Source organism: Struthio camelus, chromosome Z (genome assembly GCF_040807025.1).
Source record: "Struthio camelus isolate bStrCam1 chromosome Z, bStrCam1.hap1, whole genome shotgun sequence".
In the NCBI taxonomy this organism is placed as follows: Eukaryota; Metazoa; Chordata; class Aves; order Struthioniformes; family Struthionidae; genus Struthio; species Struthio camelus.
In genome coordinates, this window is record NC_090982.1 from 999244 (window position 1) to 1012636 (window position 13393).

Below are 13393 nucleotides of genomic sequence, written 5' to 3' on the forward strand. Positions count from 1 at the left end.
AAAGCTAATTCCCACCTTTTCACCAGGGAAGCCTGGAGAACAGATAGTAGGCTAGTCAATCAAAAGGTTTTTTTCACTCATAAGCTCCTCCTCAGAACAACCAGAGCTAAACATGACTAGAGTTGAGCCCTGGGCCTTGCTTTCACAACTTGGGCCCATCTGTTCTTCTAACATCTGTCGTCTTCTCTGAGCCATGGAGGAGTTTTCATATCCTCTGACCTTTCCATGAGCCTTTAGCAAATGACAAAAAAACAGCAGAGGAAAAGAATGGCTGGCAGATGTAAGCTGGGACAGCTGGGCAGGATTCAATCTCCAGTCTTTAGCAAAGCACTGACCAATTCGTTTCTGCTCACTTGCTTGCCCTTCCTGGGATCACAAAAAACCACAAGGAGTTAAGAGCTCAACACTGCCAGCCTGTGCAGATTTCCAAGGCTTCCAGAGAACCTGTTATCCCCTTTTATTTCATTTGGCTAGTGGATTTGGAACTGCATGTTTTCTACAGCACAAGAACAACCCATCTTTGTGAGTTTGCCTGAAGATGGCTACCCTAATAAAGCAAGGGAGAGTGTTTAGACAGGCATGGAGATGACACATGCCACAGTTATCTTTCCAGTGCCTGCTTGGGAAAGGTGTGCGGGATGGGAAGAGAAGGGGTTGTTCCAGGGCGGGACGGAGAAGCAATAATGTATATGCTGAGTCACATAGCTAGCTTGAAACCCCACTAGCCCTAGACTGCTATGCCTCAGGAAGTGACGGGCCCTCATACAGGACCTCTAAGGCAGTTTTTGAACTTATTAGTGAGTCTGTGTTACAGCTGTCCACTCCAAGGGCCTGGGAAACCAATACCCTGCCTAACTGTGTCTTTGGGACACTCATGCAGTGAGAAAAAGGCCATTCTGGGGAGTTTCCTCTCACATTTTTAGATAAGGGAGCTCCCCCCAGGGTACTGGACCATTTAGACTCACAGCCAGGTTGTCTTCCCCTTCTCTTCCTCTTGCAGTGCTTTCTTCCACTTTCTGCCTCCTTCAAAATTATTGCCTCAAAATGAAATTGTCTCAATAAACTGCTAGTGTGGTGCCTCCCAGGATGGATGGTTCATAAAAACCTCCCACCCTTAGTGCTCTTGCTTAGCTCTTTGGATCACAGTACCACTTATTTCACTTCCCTGGCTGAGGTCTCTCTTCTGGGCCAAACCTTCTGGCAATGGCCTTTTCCTGATTAATTGTTCTGCAAAGTACATTGTGGTGTCATTAATTCTGTTTAATTCTATGCACGGTGTGCTTGTTATTGCGTCAGAAAGGTCAGGTTGGCAATCTGGGATTTTGTAAGGGTGAAACCCATATAACTGTAGAAAGTCAGAGACTTTCTAAATGTCCGTTACCATGGAAATTGTGCTATGTTGTTATTCTGAAGACTTTCTCTCCCATTCTTCCTGCACATCATTATTCTTAAACCTCACAATGTAAGTTACTGTTGCGCTGTATCAAGTTGGTAGGAGCATTTTTCCTGAAATGGCTAATCCAGCCATCATAAGGAGATAAGAACTGTGAAGCTGTTCAGCCCAAGGTCTAGTACAATATTCTGTTTCCTTTGGTGACCATGCAAGGGAGTGTAGGGAAGAGTAAGAACAGGGAAGATCATATGCAGTAGTAACCTTAATACTCTACCAGCCTATGACCATTTTCAACTCAGGCCAGGGGATTTTCTAAGCCTGTTGTGGCTTGCCTATTTACTAAACCAAGAAAGTTCTTTTTTCCAGCTCTTTATCCGGACACCCTGTGCCTATATATAAATGTCTAGCATCCAGAGCAGAGTGTCATCCTGCACCTTAATTTCTCTTCTCAGACTATGCAAGCTGAATCTGATTAGACTGGGATTGCTGAGGGTAGTATTTTGTCCCTAGCCATGCATATGTGCAAAACTGCTATCCCATGAGAAGAAGTTTCAGGACAGTATTACAGTAGTGCAAATAAGTTGTTAGGACAGAAACTCTATATTGACAGGAACAGTTCCCATAGGTGTAGCACGTGCTGCATGAAGAGCCAAATCCTTTTGCTTGTTTCGATTATGGCTCTTACCACTTTCATGTTCGTGTCCTTTCAATTCTTTCTGGTGGGAAAGGCTAGAAAAAAAAAGATTGACTGAAACCCTATCAACCCCCATTTAGGCCTCTGGGCCTCTTTTAGACCCCTGTTGTCTCTCTACAGGCCATCTCTTTTCCAGGCTGGAGAGTGTCAAACTACCACGCCACTCCTCTTATGGGAACTGTTCCAGACCTTTGGTCATCAATGAAAGCAGAAACTTTTCAAGGAAAGAAGCATTATTTTCAACGATTCTTGCAGATAGAGTGTTCAAAGGTCTAGGACAGTATTTTTTCACAGTACTGACAGACTCTCACCTTGGAAAAACCTACACGTTGCCTGAGATCTAGACATCTTAGTTGGAGTTTCTGCTCTGCTTGAGATATCCCAAGGGCTTGAATTCTGTCCTATCTTTGCTGAGTGCCATTCTTGTGAGACCTTGTTTATGTTTTCATAGTTGAAAATAACTTTAATTTTTCTGGCCATGGTGTGAAAATGCGTTACAAAACCTTGACATTTTTCCTAGAGCTCATGGGCCCCAGTTGGTATCAGTCTGATGTATGCTCCCAATATCATCTGTATTACCTGCTTTAATAAGTGATTCTACATTATGTAAACAAAGGCTCACAAGACTTTTCTGAGTAGATTGAAGACAACCGTCTCTTTTCTCTTCAGGAAAACAGAAAGTGTAGGAGTCCTGGGATCTGCTTCTTCAGAACCCTGCACTTTGTCTGCTGGTTGAGCTGGTGGAGGGTGAGACATCCCTTCCCTTGCTGGTGCTCTCAAATGGACATGCCTTCAGTGATAATTGCAGGTGGATAGAAGAGAGTCAGTAAGGTCCTTTCCTAGCGCATACCCCACTGGTTCTGTACAGATACGACCACCACAGAGACTGACAGAAGCATAATGGGTAAGTCTGTGCTGAATCTATCCTGTGGATCATTCGCCCTGTGTCCGAAGGCGCGAAGCTGAAGAAAGTCTGTCCCTCTGAGCAAGTCTCCTGCTCACTGTGCTATGCTGTTACTTATCACTAAGCAGCAGTGAGCCTTTGAAATGAGACAGCCAAAACAAGACAGCTGTCAGAGGGCCACCAGTGGCTTTTGCGAGTGATGCCCCAGATGCTGGATGGATTGAAGATCACTGGAGGCTCACCAGAAATGACCCATCAAGAACAAAAAACTAAAGAGGAACCCCAGCTCTGCTACAGTAAGTGTGATCGCTCTTCGGATATTGGCAGGGCCTGGACTTCGCTCTGGCAGCCTCCTGCAAGTGCTAATTGTTTCTTTCTATTTTATACTATATTGAAAGCAAGTAATAAAATGAAAACGGCAAAAAATAGTTGCTCTGCTTGAACAATGAGGTATGTTTTTGTCCCCGTTCCTGAGCTTTCTGTCTTGTCAAAATATTCATTGCCATTCAAACTCAGGTGTCTTTTGTAAGCCCTGGAGGAGGGAGATGCAGTAGTCTGTTGAGGGATACAGCTTTGTCAGTAAGAAGTTACTTGCTGCTTGGGAATGTGCCTGATCTTGTAATAACCAGAATCAGAATTTCTATGATCTATGGAAAGTGAGTCAGCAGAAGATAGTCTACAAAATAACTGTGAGACTTGCTGAGTTTGAAGAACACGTGGACACGCACCACTCCCACATATAAATATTCTGAGACAAACAAAGAGTGACTGAAAATAAAGTAATAAATGGAAATCTATTGCTTAGCTTCATTTACTTTACATTACTATTAGCCATATTTGCCTCAGATAGTTATAATAAGGATCCTTTTTTATGCTAGGGCACAAAATGTTGTAAGAGAATGGTATTTATTTTACAGCTATTCAACCACACGTTACAGAGTTGGTAGGAAAATTCAACATCCAGCAAGACCGTTTCTTATCATCACTGTTTTGTATAGAAAACAAGTAAAAGCTGCCACACTGTCTTTGTAAAGAATACTTTCCATATCTGTAAATTATTTTCCTCTTCTGTGAAAAAAGTTATTTTTCTAGAAACTTTTTTTTGAAAAATGTCAGTTCTAATACCCCTCATACATTTCCTAGGTACCCTTTACATGAAAAATACCACACTGTTTCCTTAGAGAAATTTTATCATTTTTCAGCCCAAATCTTCTGTAGCAATTTGACCAGTTATTAGCTACAATAACCCAAGTTAGCTAAGAAAAGCAATTTCAGATTTTTCTAAGCACTCAAAGAGTATTACAGTTCTTTAATTCATTTCACGATAATGCGATTGAACCTATCTCCTTTTAAGCATTTCCAAAAAGGAAATAGTCATTCTTGGACTCTCCTTAAAAGTGGGAAAATGTTTTTTGACATTTAGGTTTTTTTGGGTGGTGAGGACTTGGAAGATTTATTTTTCATAAATTTCTACCTCTGAACTTTTGCTCTTATATTCACTTTAAAACTCTGCCTTTACTTTCTGAGTCTTTGCTGAAAACATAAAGGAAGAAAGCTGCAGAATGGACAAATCACAAGATGTGAAGAGTCCCTGAGCTATTCACCAAAGAGCTTGTCAGAGCTTAGTGAAGTGCTGAGTAACTCTTTTTTGGGATTATGTTCTTATTAAAGACTCTTTGTAGCTCCTTTTCCCTAGCACCAAGTGCCTTACCTTTGGTCTGTCATTTAACAAGCACTACCATCCAGAAATTTATTGAATAAGTACAGCCTTTAATTAACTCTCCGTAGAAAAGTGAAAAAGTTTCAGTATGGTTTGCATGCTTATTATGACTGTTATAAAAAAAAGAAGCGTTCCTCATTGAGCTTTCCCAATCCTTTTTCTTTTGCTCTCTGAGGCTGTTAATTGCACAGCCTGCCTTTTTCTTCCTAAAAACTAGTCCTGCTGTTTAGTTTTGATTAAATTTGACAAAGAGCGAGAAAACTGAAAGACAAGCATTTTGGCACAAGTTTTATGAAAATTGACACCTGAGTTGGGAAGAAAATGAGATGTTTGGGCTGCTGGCCAAGCATAGCATACGTGCTGGCCAACCAGTCAGCACAGGCATTGCTCACAACATGCAGCAGTACTTGTCTCTGACCTGTGTGCTAAAAAGGGAAAATTACGAAAAAACACTGCAGATTTTTTTTTTTCACGTTCTGACTGGTGGGAGAGGGCGACCTGTTCAACATGCACTAGATCCAGGAGAGAAAGAGGCAAGACTGAGGTGGAGAATCCCATCTGTGAGGGACATAAGAGCTGAAACCAGGAACCTGAGGCTCAGCAGTAAGTTAAGCATTTGGTGTGGGTCCACTGTCTTCTGCACTTTTCAACAGCAGCCATGGGGTGAGTTACAGCCATTGTGGTGTGTGGCCGAGCAGCTCCTGACAGTCACAGACTTCTGGTCCTGCTCCTGTCCATGTTCCTCCCCATCCAAAGTCTTCTTGGCCCTGCCCTATCCCCTCATCGACACTGTGCCCAGCTGCTTCTCCTCTTCTTTCCTTGGGCTTCCCCTGTGATATCCTCTCCTGATTGTGGAGGTTTCCTCCTTAAAATCCAAATAAAAATGAAAGGTTAAAAAGGAAGAAAATGAAGAGACACCGTGTCAGTTTTGGCACAGTGGCAACCCATTTCACCTGGCATCGACCATTTTGAGTCCATAGTAATTGACTAGAAGCAGGGGAAAAATTGCCCTCAAATAGATGTAATAGCTGCCCGTAGAGTGTCCTGGGGACTTTCTTATTCTTTGTGCTTCATTCTGCATTAATATGTTTGAACTTTGTGCACTTGGTGCAAGCTCTCAGCAACGATAGCATGGCTTGTGATGGGGCAGTCCTCATAATTTTCTTTACTGTACCCCGGTGCCTTGGAGAGGCATGACCTATCACCTGACGAAGGGAGACAATCTGGAAATTGGAACTTGCTTTTCATCAGGTAAGCCCTTGGAAGCTGAGCTATCCTAATCCCAGTGTTACAGAGACCAGACTAGGTGGGTATATGTGATACTCAGCTCACTTCACAAGAGAGATGGGACAACCTCTTTGCTAGGGAAATCTGTGTCCCATCAACGTCTTTGTAGAGACACTAGACCACTGCATAGCTGTCCTTCAGGAGACTAAGGTTAGTTGAGGTACATCCCACCCTATGTCAAGCATGACCTCTGAGAACAGTTTCAGTGAGACCCATTAATATAGTGCAACACTGCAGTGAATCATACCATGCTGAATAAAAATCATAGCCTAGACATACACAACTATTGTGCAGCACTTGTTGGAAGAGAACATAAAGTTCAATAGCTTTGGGAAAGACAGTGTGGGAGTATACGTTTCTCTGGGTAATGAGTACCCACACAGTTGCATCAGCTGGGTGAAATCAACAATTATTTTTCTGTGAAAACTTAAAAACAATATTTTTGACAGACTTTACTCTTGGGAAAAAGGCTCAGGTTGCAAAAACTTTTCAGTTAGAACATTCTACTTTATTTTCTACTGTTAAAATATTTCATCAACAAAGAATTTTATTAAAAAGATTGGTAGGGACAAACCTCCCATTTCTCCCAGCAATCATGTTTTAGAAAGGAAAAAAGCTCTGGTTCCACAGAACTTTCTCCCCCTAACTTAGAAGATTTCTAAAATCTCCTCCTTAAAAATCCACCTACTAAATGAGGACAGAGGAATGTCTGTCCTTACTTTTACTTGTAGCGAGATTCAAAATGACCATGTGGCTGAACCTCTGAAACCGCAGATGAAATTTCCAAATTCTGATGAGTATATATTCCTTAGTCATTTCCTTGGTTTTATAGGTTTTGATTCTTCAAGGCCGCATTTCCAATTTTCTCCAAAGGTGTAACAAGAAAAACTTACTTTTTTAAACATAGAGAAATTATATTTGTACTTAATCCCATGAATCTAGGAGCTGGGACTTTAAAGGAAGACAATGAAAACTTTGAGACCCATAATAAAATCATGAGAAATGAAAAGTCCATTTACAGGTTCCCAAAAGTATAGGAATGTATTCCAGCTTACTGGTCTATAGCTAAATCTTATCAGCTAGATCCAAGCTCTTACAGCAAGATTTTCACAAAAGAAGCATATTTAGTTGTTGAAATCAGTTAGATTTATTTTTTCCATAGGTGGCTCCTAACTTTTATGGTGTTATCTAAGTAAGTATTTAGCTTCTTAAAAGTGCTGAGCTGTACACTTCTGGCAGTAATGGATTATTTTGTTCCGATAGCAGAAATAAACATATTGAAAAAATATTTTTTTCTGGACAACATTTCTTCAGCATCTTAAGCTTCTTAAAGATGCTCTTCATCATAAACTGAAATGTTCTAGTTCCTTTTTCAGAGTATTCAACACTATATTCCCCGTTCCTGTTCCGTCACATAATTCAGATTTCTTTTAAAATCAAAACTGCTATGTCAGAATCAAGATCTGGAGTATGTTCTTTAGAAAATGTATAAAATGAGGCAGTAATAATTCCAGTCAAAATCATTACCTAACTTAACCTGGGCTTTGCACAAATTCTCAGAAAAGAGAAAATCCCCCTTTAACGGGGGATTTTGCAGTGAATTCGTTCTTTACAAAATTTTACCTAGCAAAAAATTTTCCTGAGCACACTCTGAGTCTAACAAGGGAGTCTCAGGTCATCAACACTGTTGTAAAGCGGGCTGATTATTCAGGTACAAAAATATAATGTGTTTTCAGTGAGGCTTACAGCGCAAGAACAGGGCACAGCCAAGGTGGAGCACCACAAAGACATATGAAATCCAGCTAATGAGGCAGGGAGCGGGGCTAAACCCCATGAGTCACCTAAAAACACACAGCCACACAAACACAGCTTGCTGACTTACAAATTTGTGACTTACTCCCGGGGAAAAATACGTTGCCTCAGTGATGAGAACAATCGAAGGTATTAATGGTGATTCCTTGTATATCATTAAGGACAGATCCTTCATCCCATGAAGGCTGTAAATACAAACATGGGTTTAGAAAGAGGCGCCTCTGTGGCACTCCAAAGTGCTGGAAATGGTGGGAAATAAGAGTATTTCCTCAGAAGAAGTTTTGGATTGGCATACTTTGCCAGGCTCACTATGGCATCTGTTTTGCAGCAAATCCTCTCTCTTTTCCTACCTTGGCTACTGGCGTTCAGGACACAGGCTGTGTTACACTAGTCACTGAGGTGATACTATAACCCTGAGTATTTGCACATGACCTAAGAAGAATGCATCAGTCCTTAGAAGCCTTAAATCCTTAAAGGCACTAATGTGTCCTTTTGCTTACAGCTGGAGGCTCAGCCATCAAAATCACTAGGGCATTACACCTCATTATTTGCCTGTCTGGGTGTTCAGACTTGGAGGTAAATTCATCAGCAAACCTGGAAGTTAACTCATGCTTTCTACAAGAATAAAAGCCCTAATTTTGGTGGCAAAATGACAAGCAGTAAGCGGCAGCTCGGGCTGTTCCCAACATGTACTTAGGGCCTTTTCTCAGGTGAAACAGGTATGCTCTGCCAGTATTTTTCCAATTCCCATGCTTGTCCAGTCTCAAAGGTTCCCTATGCGGTGTCAGAGGGAGCACGAATGGCGGTTTCAGCCCACGGTTCCAGAGGGTTTTATGTTCGTTTCTACAGAGGAAATCTGAGGAGCGATTTGCACACTGCATATTGTCCTTACTCAGGAAAGGCTTTAATAAAACTGGTTTATTTGTTGTGACATACTGTGATTTTAACTTTTATACAGAAAGGGAGAAGGTAAAAAGAGAACAGCTGAAGGGAAATTGCTGTGGAGTGGTTGGAGCCTTATTAGTCGAATTGGAGCTAGTAGGAGAGTTGCGTATATACCTGCATGAAGAATCTTCTTCTCTTCAAATTGCTTGCAGGGAAAAGCATTAAATCATGCGAAATGAAAAATGTGGAGAGGGCTTAAATTACAAACTTGGTCTAATTTATCTTTTTTTTCTTTTTTAAATGAGAAATCATATGTCATGTCAGCCAGAGTGAAAGCTAACTTAATATATTCTCTTGGCCTCCAAGGAGTATAATTTGGCTGTCATAAAAACCCACAGATTATAAAATGCAGTTTGTAATGTCATTTGAATGGACTCACTGATTGTTCCATATAAAGAAGGAACTCTTAAAAATGATGGTAAATAGCATGTAATTTATTACAAGAAAGAGTCACTCAGAATTCTGTGGTGAGAGTAATGGTGGAGTTCATGATCCCTGAGAGCACTTGCAAGTTTTTATGTGCTTAACCACAAAACATCAGCTTAACCAGGGCATGGTTCATCTGGCAAAGGGCATTGCACTGGGTAAAGGCCTCTAAGGAAAACTTCGGCTGGAGAGTTGGTGGTGTCTGTGTCTCTCCTTATTAAATTCCTTCCACTGTGTCTCCTGACTTTGTAAGACTGTGTCCGTATTGCTGTGTAGAATAATCCCTGCAGGTACCTTTGAGGCAAAATGGTCCCCTTGTCACCCACTGGCCAACTACAGAAGTGGGGCTGCTGGTATTATTCAGGGGAACACTGGGGCTCTCAGAGCTTGGATACCTTGGCTTCAAAGCCCTCCAGCTTTCTTCTGCACCCATCAGCTGCTGATACGTAGCAGAAAAGGTGACCAAACTTCTCCCTGGACACTACCACATGGCTCTTCCTAAAAGTTCCTTGGTAGGCCCACTGCTAGGGCAAATGAGATTTGTGTTCCCCGCAACCCTGAACTTAGGGTCTCCAAGAAAAGCAATTACAAGTGTCAGGATTCAGGTGCTCTTGGATTCAGGTCATTCCTGGGACTTTGTTAATAGGAAGTCTATGGATGCAGGTCTGATTTTCCTCCATGGGTAATATAACAACATATGGACAAGGTGGTCCATGGAGAACATAGGAGCATTTGGTTATTATGAAGGGTATACCATGAATTCTCCCCAGAGCAAAGTCAGAGAGACTCTGACTATCACCTCCTCTTGCTTAATTGTTCCAACATTGAACTACCTCCTTGCAAGGAAAGGACAGCTTCACAACTTGCTCTGGGGGCTCCAAAAATCCCTGCTGGGCCACCAAATACCTGTGAAAGTCTGGAATAGAGAGAGGATGAGCAAACTATGAACAAAGATATGAACCCAGGATCTTAGTGTCTAAGGCTACTGAGCAAACCTCATACTAACTACTACTTTTGTAGAATCGCTTGTGAGACATATCGTGGTGCAGCCCCGTTAGGCTGTGGTCAGAGCTGTTTGAGAACACAGACAACAAAAGGACTAAGAGATGAAGGCAGTTTGTGCAGAAGATAGTGCAGCTGCAAATAGAAGAAGACTCAAGACTCATTGATTTAACAGATCTCCTATAAATAGCAAATTAAATCATGCAGCCTCATCCTTAAGCCTTAAACTGTGAAGAGCAGGGCTGATCGCTGCAGAATCAGCTCAAAGTCACCTTTGGTAGCAGAGCTATAGTTCATCGTTACACACCCATGTTCATCTTGGTTCTGTCACCCCCAGGGATTCAGATCTACCTTCCCTCAGAGCTGGAGTAAAAGAGGAATTCTGAAAAGCCTGAAAGTGCAAGTGCTTTCAGCAAGTGATGGTGCTGCAGAGAGGTAAAACAACAGGAGCAGTGCACAGTTCTGCTATTACTTGTGTGATGTGAAGCCCTCAGTGACCTTGGGTGACAATTGCTGAATCTGGTGGTCATGACACAGCTGACTGGTGCATAGCCAAGAGAGATCATGCAGGATGGGTGTCTCTAAGCTCTCCCATGCATGTGGCTGAGCATGGATCTGAGGAAGTTGTAATTTCCTTGCCAGTCTAAGTTGTGACCTAATCAGGTCTCCACCTTTCTCAGACATTTGTACCCCTGGACAGATCCTGTCTGGTACAACATGGCTATAAGTGGATTTGACTTTTGTTCTTCCCCTCAAGGTTCTACAGGAAGGTTTTTTGTTTGTTTTCACTTTTTGTAATGTCCTGCTCAGTAACTGGGCAGCAAGGCTCAATGGGAAAGACTAACTAGGGTGAATTTTTACAGCCGCTGCATTTCTAGGATAACCTGTATTACACCAGTCTCCGGCTCAAGAAACACAGAGACATTTTTAGCTTCAGCTCAAGAACTGAGAATCAGGATGTTTGTTTCACATCCTGGTTCAGGCAGTGAACAGCAGTGGATGTGTCCATTCTGTCAACAGTGTTTCTCTTCCTGTTTCACATGGAGGTTTTATTTCCCTTGCAAATCATCACACTGCATTATCCACACTCTGTATATCTTAAGTTGATCCTGGCCTCTAACTCAAAGTGACATTAAGCTGTTCCTTAGCTGGGAAGGCTAGCACAGTCTGAGCTGGTAGAGTCCAGACATACAAGATGGATTCAAGTCACGCTGGACTTGATTCCCTCAGTTCACTACCATTATTGATGGATAGTTCATCAGAGCTTCTACCTTTGCGGGGCTCCTATATCTTCATACCAAGTGCTACAGTATGCATCCTCATCCTCAGTTGCTCAGCACAACGTTACATCATAGCAGAGGACTCTCATTTTTATACCTTTACTGAATAGCCACTGGGCCCAGGGCCCAGCCCAGGGCTGAGAGAGTCATCTGGTCCCAGAATGGGCATCTCCCATTGCTTGGTCTGCAGGGAGGATAACTTAGGAACAGAGGAGGGAAAGAAGCTGGAGGAAAGATTAGTGTTTGTAGTAGCGCTGTTACACAACTGCATGAGTATGCTGTTGCTAGCTTTGGGAGTCAGCACCATCAGCTATGCCAGTCGTGGGCTATGCTGCTGTGCACCAAGGTGGCCTATACAGGCTCATTCACTACAGGAGTCCAGCAAAGATCTGCTGCCACTCTCCAGGTTACCATTTTTACAGACTCCATTTTTGGAAAATGCTCTTTCCTCATGACACTCCCTGGAATGTATCCCTGAAGCACATAAATCTAATGGATCATTATACTGTCACAATGCAATTGTCCCCTCCTTGGTATCACATCATAGAGTGTTTCCCCAGGGACTGCAGCGATCAGTCAGTTAAGAGAACTTGGCGCAAAAACAGGTGAGGGAGATTTAGGAGTACAGTCCAGCAATGCACTGAATCGATGTTTCATCTGATTCATTGATTGAATTAGATTGATTGAATTAGATGGGCAGCTAATGGCTGACCAAACTATGCTCAGCAGGCCAACCCACGGGAAAAGACCATCCTTGGCAAAGTACTCTACTGATGCTGCTTTGTTTTCAGACGTTAGCCTAACCTGCTTGAATCCAGAAACGCATCAGTCTTCTTCCAATCAGCAAGAACTGCCTGTTCTTGGAGATCCTGGATCTCTACCCAGGCTGTGTGGGACTGAAGCAGAGGAAAGGGCATGGAAGGTTGTAACGTCTTCCCAAACACACGTTAGTAGTAAGACACCAGCTATGGGAGCCATGGCAGTTCCTAGGTCATCTCTTGCCCACAGGCAGTAGTACAGCAGAGAGCAGGATTGCCCATAGGAGGGAGGAGTAGTTAAGGACAAACATTTTCTTCATTTAGAAAGCATGTGTTTTTGGCATGACAGAAAGGAGCTGAGGAGGTAATAAATGATTTAGCCTGCTGGGGGGTGAGGGCTAGAGTGAAGTAAAGAAATGCCAGTTGGTGTCTGATGAAACAAAAAAACATTAGCAGTGAGTGAGAAAGTGAAAATAAGGGGAATCACACCGCTGTGTATGCTGAGAAGCATAGAGAGTTGCTACCAGGCTACACAGCCTTGGATGAACTGGAGAAGTACACAAAGCTTGGAAGGCAAAAGCTGGATGCTGCAACTCAGAGTAACTAGTGCACTATGGAATAACTGCCAACAAATTGCTACTGTCACCAAGGCAGAGGGACAGGTATATTTCCAAAGCAAACAATGGGCAGGATCATCTCTCATTAGCAACAACCAAGTCACTGGATTCAGTGGGCAGTAGTGGAGATGTCTGTGATTGCTGGATCCTGAAAAGCACTGAATTCACAGAATCACAGAATGGTTGAGGTTGGAAGGGACCTCTGGAGATCAATCTAGTCCAAATCCCCTGCTCAAGCAGGGTCCTCTAGAGCATATTGCCCAGGATTGCATCCAAGCAGGCTTTGAATATCTCCAGCGAAGGACACTCCACAACCTCTCTGGGCAACCTGTTCCAGTGCTCTGTTACTGCTGTTCAAACGCTTGCTCTCAGTTGTGCAACGTCCACAATTTTTGTCTGACCTTAATTTAGAAATCAGGTCTGTGGAAAGTGATTAGAGAATCATGACCCTGACCCGAGGTCTGACTACCCTGTCATGCAAATACTCAACAAAGTCAATAGCTTTCCTGCACAGTGTTAGACTAGCTGTGCACAGAGGGAGGCTATGCAATGAGA